General features: G+C 38.5%; 1 long non-coding RNA gene across 1 annotated transcript; it reads left to right on the top strand.

The window, feature by feature from the left end:
• Nucleotides 1–1,420: 1,420 nt before the first annotated feature.
• On the top strand, nt 1,421–11,126 carry LOC310757464. The gene is made up of 3 exons (XR_014545234.1): nt 1,421–1,541; nt 10,196–10,287; nt 10,918–11,126. It is a non-coding gene; the product is annotated as an uncharacterized lncRNA (long non-coding RNA).
• Nucleotides 11,127–11,721: the final 595 nt, after the last annotated feature.

Genomic DNA, 11,721 nt, shown 5'->3' on the forward strand with positions numbered 1-11,721 from the left:
ATATCTAAAGGATCGTCACATGGAAGATGAAGCAAGGTTGTTTTCTTCTGCTCTGGAGGGTTGGACCTGAAATAGTGGATCAAGTGAGAAGAAAAGAGATTCAGACTAAACTTTAGGAAGAACTTTCTGACAGCTGTTCAACAATGTAAATCTCCTTCAGGGTCCCTTCTCATTCTGCAATTCTATAGCTCTATGGTTCGATGGAACATGTATTCCTTCAGGTCTACACCTGGCACCATAAAGGGAGTTCAACATGGTGTGAAGGCAAATGTAATTATTAAAAATAATGGTGATTTCTTTGTCATCATCTTGCCAAAGCTCAAGAGGAATAAAATCATATTTGCGTCCAGCATTGAACAACAACATGATGTAACTTCATCAAACTCAGCCAGAAGAGACTGGTACATAAATACTTCTCCACTGTGCCACTGAGGGTGGGGTGGGGTTATGCTGCCCACATGGGGCTGAAGTGAATCCTCTTTGGCTCTCAAGCCATGTATGCTAGGCATGTTCTCTCTGATTACGTTGCTGCAGCCTGGGTTTTCCAAGCAGATTTTGACTGCTGGTAATTTGCTAGTTCTGTTGTTGATAGCACTCAAGAAGGAGATTGCAGTAAAAGGCAGGTGCATCATAATTCACCTTCTGCTGTTGCTATTGCTACTACCTGAAGCAACACCAGAGATGCTGAACTCAAAATGCCCATTGACTTTGATAAGGGATCCCAATGCACCCTTGAATTGGTACAGGCGAGGAGACTACCATATTAGTGGGGTCATATCCGCTACACCTGTTGCGTTCAATCCAAGCGTCTTCAATGAGCCTCCCTTAACCAGAACTTATGGGTAAGTCCTTATGTGCCTACTGTTGTAAAAGCTTTATGCAAACTGAATGTGACCTCATGGAAACCAGATGTTGTTGTCTGCTAGGCACGTCTCCTCATTTCTGGTACTTTTGCTTGGTAAATTATGTCTTCTCTTTTCCTCCCTTTGGAGGGTAATGGTAGGATTCGTTCTGAATGTCAGAAAGTTATCTACTGCAAACTGTGTGCTTTCACCCACACTAGTGAGACCTTTGCTTTAGAATAGCCCGTTCTTCTAAGATTTAGACAGGAAGGGGTCTATGGATCTCAGGTGTACAGATGCTGCAGAAGCATCTCATGATTCCCCCCCCCCCCCCCGTCACAGGTAAGGATGACACAATCTGGTCTTTGTATGCAAAAAATGTCAAGATGACACACACTTTTTTCCAGGTTTGGAATGCGGGCCTTCTGGCATATCCTGTCCTTCTTGTTTGCTGTTCAGGAGGTCAATGAGAACCACATGCTTTTCCCCAACCTCACCCTGGGCTATGACATCTATGACAACTATAACGATGCCAGAATGACATCTGGTGCCATGGTGGACCTGCTCTGCCCTGGGCAGGCAAACATCCCAAACTATTACTGTGGACCATGGAATAAAGTATTGGCAGTTATTGAAGGGGCTGACTCTGACACATCCAAAGATATTTCCACCATGTCAAGCATCTACAAAACCCCACAGGTATGAATGTCAGGAGGGAAGGAGAAATCCCAGAATGTTATTGCAATTTCTTTGGAAAGATGTGAAAATGTCATTCCTGCTTCTAAGGCAGAAGGAGAGATTGACCTCAATCCCCTCTTAACAAAGATGACTAAGGGGATTCTGGGTTTGTTCTCACTTCCTCCCATCCCATGGCTAGAAACATGGGTCTGAGCGGCTTTCCATTTCCCTTGTGCTTTGTAGGCATGGACCCAGGGCATTTCTCCCTCACCCTTCTCCTTTCCCACAGAAAACCCACTCTAAATTGGAAAAGCAACGGGATAAGGGATGTGTCAATAAGCCCTTAGCTAAATCTACAAGATCCCACAGATGCAAATGCTGTGTTTTATGGAGAAGGATATTTGAGGAAATTGTCAAAATTAAGACAGAAGAATGGAATAAGTAATGAAAGCTAGTGGCATGTGAGATGCAAATGAACAAATATGCAAAAGGAAACATTAAAGAAACAAGAGGCAAAATACAAAAAAAAAGTGCATGACAAGGCAATGGAATGTCATCCTTTGAAACAAACTCTGTGAGCTCAGGCTAAGCAAACCTTAGACAAACCTGTAAAAGTAAGAGCAATTTACAGTAAAGGCAAGAGATTTACATTCCTAATGTGGTCCTGCTTATTATTTACATATTCATATGCTACCTTGACTCATGAAAGATAATTAGTTTCATGGAAAATAACTGGATCACTTAGCTTTAATGGCTTCTCTATGCTTCCCCTCTATGGCCCTCTTTAATCAAACATAGAAGACATGGCAGCTCTTAGAATCACAGAATGATAGAAGATTAGAGTTGGAAGAAACCCAAGGGTCATCTAGTCCAACCCCCTGCAATGCAGGAATCTCAGCTAAAGCATCCATGACAGATGGCCATCCAACCCCTGCCTAAAAAAACTCTGAGGAAGGAGAGTCCACCACCTCCAAGAGAGACCGTTCCACTGTCAAACAGTGCTTACAGTCAAAAAGTTTTTCCGTTATGTTTTATTGGAGTCTCCTTTCCTTCAACTTGAAGCCATTGGTTTGAGTCCTACCCTCCAGAGCAGGAGAAAACAAACATGTTCCTTCTTCTATGTGACAGCCCTTAAGATATTTGAATGTAGCTTTCATATCTCCTCTCAGTCTCCTCTTTTCCAGGCTAAACGCACCCAGCTCCTTCAACCATTCCTCATAAGGCTTGACTCCTAGACCCTTGATCATCCTAGTTGAACCTCTTCTGCCCATCTTCCAGCTTCTCAACATACTTCTTAAACTGTGGTGCCCAGAACTGGACACAGTATTCCTGGTGTGGTCTGACCAAGGCAGAATAGAGTGCTACTATTATTTCCCTTGATCTGGACACTATGCAACATGTGAACAGATAGCTTATAGACTTTGACTGTTTATGGACATATATTAAGATGTTTGGAAAGGATTCATAAAAAAGATAGTATGTTATAAACAATATCATATATATTAGAATCATCATTTATATACCACTGTATTATATATGCATGTATAGAATTATAGTTTTCCCCTTGTTTTTTATGAACCCCTTTTTTCTTTTTACTTTGTTTAACTGAAATATTTTCAATAAGAAATAAAATTTTAAAATTAAGAAAAAAATCTTTTTGAAAAGCAGCCACTCCCTATATCATGTTTTGCCTCTGCTTCCTTCACAATTGGTATTTGTGTTGTGATTGGATTGTTTTTTAAAAAAAAATCATTTCTGAAGGCGAGGTTTTGAAGAGTACAGGGCGGAGAGCAATTCTTAAACATCTTCACAAAATTTGGCATCCAGGAGTGTGAGCTTTGTTCTAAGTTTTCCTGTCTGGCCACACACACCCTGGAATGATCTATTCTTGTAATATGCTTTCAGTCTTTCCCCCCAAAATTTTTTATTGATTTTCAAAATTCATAAATAAACAAACACACACACATAAATCCTAACTGTAATTATTCCACTATTATTAACATTGTTAGGTGACTTCCTCAAATCCCCCTGGCTGAATTTCAATGTATATCATTGTAACAGTTTTCCAAAACTAATTTCTCATAAAATTTACTTAGTCAATTAACTTCTTTCTTACTTTTCATATAAACTTTAAACATATTATTATATAAAATCACATATTTAAATCCTAAGCCAATCTGGTATTTGCAAGAATTTCTATTTAAATTATCTCAGCATATTTAACTAGATATTCTTTAAATTTCATCCATTCTTCCTGGTACTCCTCCTCCTTCTGGTCGCAGACTCTTCCGGTCAGGTCGGCTAGCTCCCAAAAGTCCATCATCTTCATCTGCCATTCCTCCACTGTTGGCACTACTTGTGTTTTCCAATTCTTGGCTAACAAAATCCTTGCAGCGGTTGTGGCATACATAAACAATCTAACATCTTTCTTGGGCAATCTAACATCTTTCTTGGGGCAGGTCCACCACATATGATAAAAGGTACCTTCTTTTCCTTTACATTTCCAGCATAGATTATCAGTATTGTGTTTTACAGGAGTTAAGTACCACCTATATACATCATTTTCATAATATTTTCCTTTAACACCGAACATGCAGTGAACCTAACCCCTTTCCTCCACAACCTTTCCCAGTCTTCAAACATTATGTTATGTCCAACATCTCTTGCCCAATCTATCATCACAGATTTAAATTGTTTGTCCTTTGTATGCCACTCCAACAATAGATTATACATTTTCGATAAATTTTTAACTTTAGAATCTAACAACTCCGTTTCCAACTTGGTTTTTTCTGATGCAAAACCATTTTTCTTATCTAATTTATACAATTCATTGATCTGATGGTAATGTAACCAATTTATTTTATCTTTAATTTGATCAAATGGTTTTAATTTAAATCCTTCTTTTTCTTCCAGTAATAGATCTGAATATCTCAACCAATTAGTTTCCATATTTAACTTTTTCTGGGCCTTTGCTTCCATTGGTGAAAGCCATCTGGGTGTTTTCCTTCCTAAAAGATCTTTGTATTTTATCCAAACATTATATAAGGGTTTTCTAACTCCATGATTTTTAAAACCATTATGGGCCTTTGTCTTGTCATACCATAGATAAGCATGCCATCCAAACACATTGTCAGATCCCTCCAAATCTAAAACATCCGCGTTATCTAGTTGTATCCATTCCTTAACCCAACAGAGAGCTGCGGCTTCAAAGTAAATCCTCAAATCTGGCAGGGAAAATCCTCCTCTTTCTTTAGAATCTGTTAGTAATTTATATTTAATTCTGGGGTTTTTCCCCTGCCAGATAAATCTAGACAAAACTTTCTGCCATTCTTTAAAACATTCCACGTTGTCAATAATTGGGAGGGCTTGAAACAAAAACAACATCTTTGGCAATACATTCATCTTAACTACCGAGATCCGACCCATTAATGATAATTTTAAATTTGACCAACTCTCAAGATCTCTCTTAATTTCATTCCATAATTTCTCATAGTTGTCTTTATATAAATTCAATTTTTTCGCTGACAAATTAACCCCCATATATTTTACTTTTTCCACAAAGACTAGGCCCATCTTTTCTTGTAATAATTTCCTTTCCTCATTGTCCAAATTTTTCTCTAGCACTTTGGTTTGGCTCTTATTTAACTTAAATCCTGCTACCTGTCCAAACTCCTGTATCATCTCCAGTGCTTTTACTGCACTGGAGTCTGGGTCTTGAAGTGTCAGTGCCAAATAATCAGCAAAGGCTTTTAATTTATATTGTTTTGAATCTACTGATATACCTTTAATTTGTTCATCTTTCCTTATCATGCTTAACAAGACCTCGAGAACTGAAATAAAAAGCAGAGGGGAAAGGGGGCACCCTTGCCTGGTACCCTTCTCAATTCTTATTTCCTCCGATACCACATTATTTACTATAATTTTAGCTTTTTGTTCATGATAGATCACATTAATACCATTGAAAAATTCCTGACCAACCCCAATGCTTTCTAAATTTTGTCTCATCAAACTCCAAGATACATTGTCAAAGGCCTTCTCCGCATCAATAAATATTAACATTGCTTTACAATTTTTTCTTGCTTCCAATTTTTCCAAAATATCTACTATATTCCTAATATTATCTTTCATGTGTCTTCCAGGCAGAAAACCTGCCTGGTCCTTATGAATATATTCTGACAAGACCTACTTCAGCCTATTGGCCAATATATTGGCAAAAAAATTGTAATCCACATTGAGTAAGGAGACTGGTCTATAATTTTTAACATTAGATCTATCTTGATCTTGTTTTGGAATCAGAGTAATGTAAGCTTCCTTCCAGGTTTTGGGTGCTTTGTCCCCTCCTATAATCTTGTTGCAAACTTCTAACAATGGCTGAATGAGCCAGTCTTTCAGGATCTTATAATATTTTGCTGACAAACCATCTGGTTCCGGGGCCTTGCCAAGTTGCATTGAATTTATTGCATTTTCAACCTCCTGTCTTCCATTTAGTAGGATCCTTTTACCTTCGGGAATCTTCTGCAAACCATTAGTTCTAATAAATTGCTCAATTTTAACTTTATCTTCTTTACTCTTTTTATATAGTTGTTTGTAATATTTCTGAAAGCATTTTCTTATGTCCACATGGTTCTCTACAGACTTTCCATCTGATACAATATTTGTAATAGTACTTTGTTTTTGCCTCTTTTTTAATTGCTGAGCTAAAAGTTTCCCACATTTATTTGCAGATTCAAAGTTCCTTTGTCTCATCATTCTTAATGCCCATTCTATTTCTTGATTGATAATCTGTGAATAATGAGTCTGTAAAGCTTTAATTTCCTTTTGTACCTGCAAATTCTTTGGATTGCCTCTAAGGATCTTCTCTTTATCTTTTAGTTGGTCCAAAATTTTATCTTTCTTTTCATTCTGTATCTTTCTCCTAATTGAATTTTGTTGAATGGGGAATCCTCTCATTACAGCTTTACTGGGGTCCCAAATAACCCTTGTGTCCATGCCCTGGTTCATATTAATCTAAAAATAGTCCTTTAAGGTTTTTGGGCCTTATTTACAATTTGCTCACTCCTCAGCAAGTCATCATTCATTCTCCATCTGAAAGATCCCTGTATAGACAATTTCACTTCCGTAAATACTGCATTATGATCTGAGCAAGTTTTAGGGCAAATTTCCGTTTTTGTTATTCTGGGAACCAAGTCTCTGGATAGCCATAAATAATCATTTTCTCAAAAATGATTGATTTGCATCTGAATAGAATGTGAAGTCTTTTTCAGTTGGATTTCTGACTCTCCATATATCTGACAGGTCAAATTTATCAGTTAGATAAAAAAAAAGTCTTAGTCTGCCAGCATTCAATATTTTTTGTCTCTGAGTTCTATCCATTAAAGTGGATGCCACTCCATTCAGATCTCCCATTAAGATTAATTTATAATCCAAGTGTTCCAAGAGGCTTGTTTCCAGTTTTTTTAAAAACTCTGCCTTGCCATCATTGGGTGCATAGATTCCCAATAGCAAGTATTTTTCGCCTTGTGCTGTAATTTCCACTGCTATGTATCTTCCCGCCTCATCTTTAAAAATCAATTTTGGATTCCATTTTTCTTTAACGTAGAAAACCACTCTTTTTTTTACTTTGTCTGAAGAAATAAATTCTTGACCAAGTTTCTTATTCAATAAGATTTTTCTATGTAGTCTTGTAATGAGTGTTTCCTGTAAACAAATTACATCCAAATTCTGTTTTGCCAAAACATGATGAACCTTCCTCCTTTTCTGAAGGGAATTTAAACCATTCACGTTCCAAGAATAAATTCTTAAAGCCATCGTGATAAGTTACGGGGTCGCTGCTCCCACCCCTGGAAGCTGTGGGCTTTCCAATCCAAGTTTGACTCTTTCTCTCCAACAATCTTAATTCTTTGTTTTCTTCCTTCAAATTTGAAGGAAAGGCCCTCTGGGAATTCCCACCTGAAGAAAATATTTTTCCTCCTCAGAATGGTGATCAGGTCTGTATAGTTGGATCTCAAGCTCAAAAAGTGTTAAGGGATCTCTTTGAAAAGGATGCTGGCTTTATCCTGTATTTTTAAACCTTCTTTATAATGCAGGCCCAAAATGGTATCTCTTTGTTCTTTAGTGTTAAAGACCACTATGCAGTCATAGGTGATTTTTGAATCTTTTTTGGGACCAAATCTGTAGGCCTTTTCTATCCAAGAGTCAACTTCGTCTTTTTTCAAATCCCACCACACCACCCGTTGATCTATCATCCACTCCCTGAGCCGATCCTCTTCCTGTTGAGGCACACCTCTCAATCTTAAATGAGATTCCCGTTCCCTCATCTGAAGAAATGCAATCGAATTTGAATTTTCATACTATAATCTTTCTAGATCAATCACTCTAACTATCTCAAGCTGTGTCAATCTTGTCTCATGGCTTGTGACCTCAGTCTTCACCTCTTTCAGTTCCACTTTCAAGTCTTCAAAAATTTTATTCAATTTTTCAATACCCTGTGAATTGTGTTTTATATCATCTTTAATTTCTGACAACAGTTGCATCACATTATCCTCAAAAGCTGTACTTCTAGAGCCTCGTCTTACTGCTCCCTTATCTGCTTTGTCCACACTCATAGTTGCCCAGGAATTTCAAGGTCAAATATATGCTTTCAGTCTTAATCAGAACTCTAGCCACACAAGATTCTGCATTTCAGGGGGTTGGACTAGATGGCCCTTGTGGTCCCTTCCAATTTGACGATTCTGTGATTCACTAGTATTGTATCTAGGAAGGTAAAGGTAAAGGTAAAGGACCCCTGGATTGTTAAATCCAGTCAAAGGTGACTATGGGGTGCAGCACTCATCTCACTTTCAGGCTGAGGGGGCTGGCATTTGTCCACAGCCAGCTTTCTGGGTCATGTGGCCAGCAGGACTAAACCACTTCTGGCACAACGGAACACCATTTCCATGCACCTTCCCACTGCAGCAGTACCTATTTTTCTACTTGCACTGGTATGCTTTTGAACTGTTAGGTTGGCAAAAGCTGGGAGAGAGCAACGGAGCTCACTCCATCATGGGGATTCAAACCGTTGACCTTCAGATCAGAAATCCCAAGAGGGTTAGTGGTTTAGACCATGATGAAATACAGGGAATGGAGTATAAAAATGCAGAACCAACTAGAGGAGAAAAAGCTGGGAGGAGAACCCAAATGAATTCTAATAATATAATACTAATATAATAATAATTCTAATATTTAAAAATGGATCATAGAAATAAGTCAGTAAATAGTTATGATTTTGCATTGTGCCATCATAAACACAAAATGAAATGTGTTGTTGTTGTCAAGCTATATTTATTCTCCAAAGATTGTACATTTATTTGGGATAAATCTGCACACATTTCTCACTAAAGAAAAGTGAGCTGATGATATTAGGAGGGGGATCACAGTTTATTATACAAGGCAGGTTTCTTCTACTACAAATACCTCAGCAATCTATTTAGACATCTGTAGGGATTATAGCAACTAATTTTAGAGCATAATTTTATATAGAAGAACTGATGGCTATTATAGGTCTAATGTGAGCTAAAAATGTTCATTGTAATTTTGTGTGAGCTCTTTTCTTTTTAACAAAATCTGTTCTTTTTTCTTAAATGTGACACTTTAATGAAGAAATAAGGATGAGATCATATACAATTAAATAAAACTGCTACATGATACATGTTCTAAAAGCAGTAAAAAAAATGCAATCAGGGCATAACATAAAGCAAACACAATCCATTCCAAAGACTCTGTCACCATTTTTTGAAAGCAAACAGCTAAATATGGGGTGTTGTTAAGCTCCCTGGAGTAAAGTTTCTTAGCTCCCATGAAACTGTGTCTTTTCTCTGTTTTCCATGTCAGAGAAAAGTTATCATTCAGGAAAGTACAAAGTACTACATTTGGGATTTTGTTGGGAGTGACAACACTAATCTCTTCTGTTCTTTACTAGGTGAGTTATGGTTTTGTTTCTGATGATCTTAATGATAAAACTCAGTTCCCTTTTGTCTACCGAATGGTCCCCAAAGAAGAACATCAGTATCTGGGGATAGTCCAACTGCTCCTGCACTTCAACTGGACTTGGATTGGCCTCGTTGCTCCAGCCACCAACAATGGAGAGAGGTTCATGAGGACCTTGAAGCCCCTGCTAACCAGGAACACAATTTGTGCTGCCTTCTCACTTAGCACCTCAGTACAGAAGATAGTAACAGTGCTTCTCGAAACATTTTTCAGGTGGAACGAAGTCAATGTATTAGTCTACTATGGGGAGAATCGTTACTTCTTTAGTACAATACGTGTTTTGCAACGTATAGTTGAAAATTATATAAGACCCATTGTGGGGAAAGTCTGGATCACAACAGCTTTGTGGGATCTCACCTTGAATTTGTCTGATGATCTGCTTTCTCCCCTGCACATCCATGGGTTTTTCTCTTTCTTAACTCGTATTAAAAGAAGGCCAAAATATGATAATTATGAAACATTTCACACTCCTATGAGGAAGTTTGGACAGAAATCATTTAAGTGTTCATATTCAAAGCACATGTTATCTGTAAAAGGAAGGGAAAGGTGCAGGGAAGATGACACTCTGGAGTCCCTGCCTGACGAAGTGATTGAGAAAATCCTGTCTCTGGATAGTTACAGTATTTACAATCTTGTCCTTGCTCTGGCAGGGGCCTTAAGGGCTGCCCTTTCCTCCAAATCCAATCAGATGGTGGCGAAGGGTAAAAAGAGGCTGAAATATCGAAGGATACAGTCTTGGCAGGTATTGCTGTTTTCCTCACAGGCTAAACAGGCATCGGTGCTGTGAATTCCATTCAGGCTTGACTTTACTTTGCCTCCATTTACTGTGGTACCTCTGGTTAATAACTTAATTCGTTCTGGAGGTCCATTCTTAACCTGAAACTGCTCTTAACGTGACGTACCACTTTAGCTAATGGGGCCTCCCGCTGCTGCCGCGCTACCACCGGGCGATTTCTGTTCTCATCCTGAAGAAAAGTTCTTAACCCGAGGTACTTTTTCTGGGTTAGCGGAGTCTGTAACCTGAAGCGTCTGTAACCTGAAGTGTCTGTAACCCGAGGTACCGCTGTACTGTACTGTTACCCACATTTTATTTTGCTGCTGAGAAGACAATCTGTCTCCACTTTACCACCTGATTCCTTAGCAAAGCTTCATGCTATTACTAGCCAAGGAAACTAATCCTTGCAGAATTCTTCCAGGGGTGTGGAATAAAGCTTATGTATCTCACGGCTTTAGTCTGTCCCAAAAGGCTGAAGCAGAAACAATGGGCTAAAGATCCCATTGTCAGTCTGTACAAAGATCTTTGGCAATTAGGCTATGTTATCTAGATAATTTTCTTCTTTTCTAAATGTGCATGCTTTCTTTCCTGTTCTAGCTTCACCCTTTCCTGGGAAGCTCCCAGTTTTACAATACTTCCATGGAAGGAGTGTATTTGGATGAGAATGGGCAGTTGACAGTCGAATCTGACGTTGTGAACTGGGTGCCATTTCCCAACAAGTCCTTTGGTGCCGTGAAATTTGGGAGCATAAGCAGACAGGGATCCTCAGGCCCAAAATTTACCATTGACCAAGAGGCTCTTGTGTGGTCCAGGCTTTTCAACCAGGTTTGGAAAACCCATTCATTGCATTGTATTCCCTTTTAGAGATATGTTAAGTTCTGATACTCTGTTGGGAGAAACAATATAATTTATGCCTATCCATGTAACGAGCTAAAACTATACGGGGGAGGAGATGAATGGAGGAAAGTCAAAATAAGAAACATGAAAATGGAAAAGCAGGTTAGAGTATGACTGGGGCATGGCTTTTGCAGTAGTCAGGAAGCATGCCAGACTTCAGAATTGAGCACAACATGGCTGCTCCAAATACCTTTCTGTTTCAGCTTGTTTCTTTCTCTGGATTTTGACATTTGTAAATGGTTTCCATGATTGCAGATTTGTAGTGTGTTTACTAGACCTTTGTAATAATGGCAGACAGCTCTGACTCCTAAATCCAAGGGCAATACAGTCTCCATGTAATTCTTTCTTCTTGATTATCTCTTTCTGCCCCAACTGTGACCCAAGGTCTATGACCCTTTGTTTTGTCCCATGGATCAAAAAAAGCATCCACAACAAAGCCGTGCCTATTCCACATAGACTGAGACTGAGACTGCACTGACCCAGAAGTTACTTGCTAACAGTCTT

This window comes from Podarcis filfolensis (genome assembly GCF_964270895.1).
Source record: "Podarcis filfolensis genome assembly, chromosome: 2".
NCBI classification, from domain to species: domain Eukaryota; kingdom Metazoa; phylum Chordata; class Lepidosauria; order Squamata; family Lacertidae; genus Podarcis; species Podarcis filfolensis.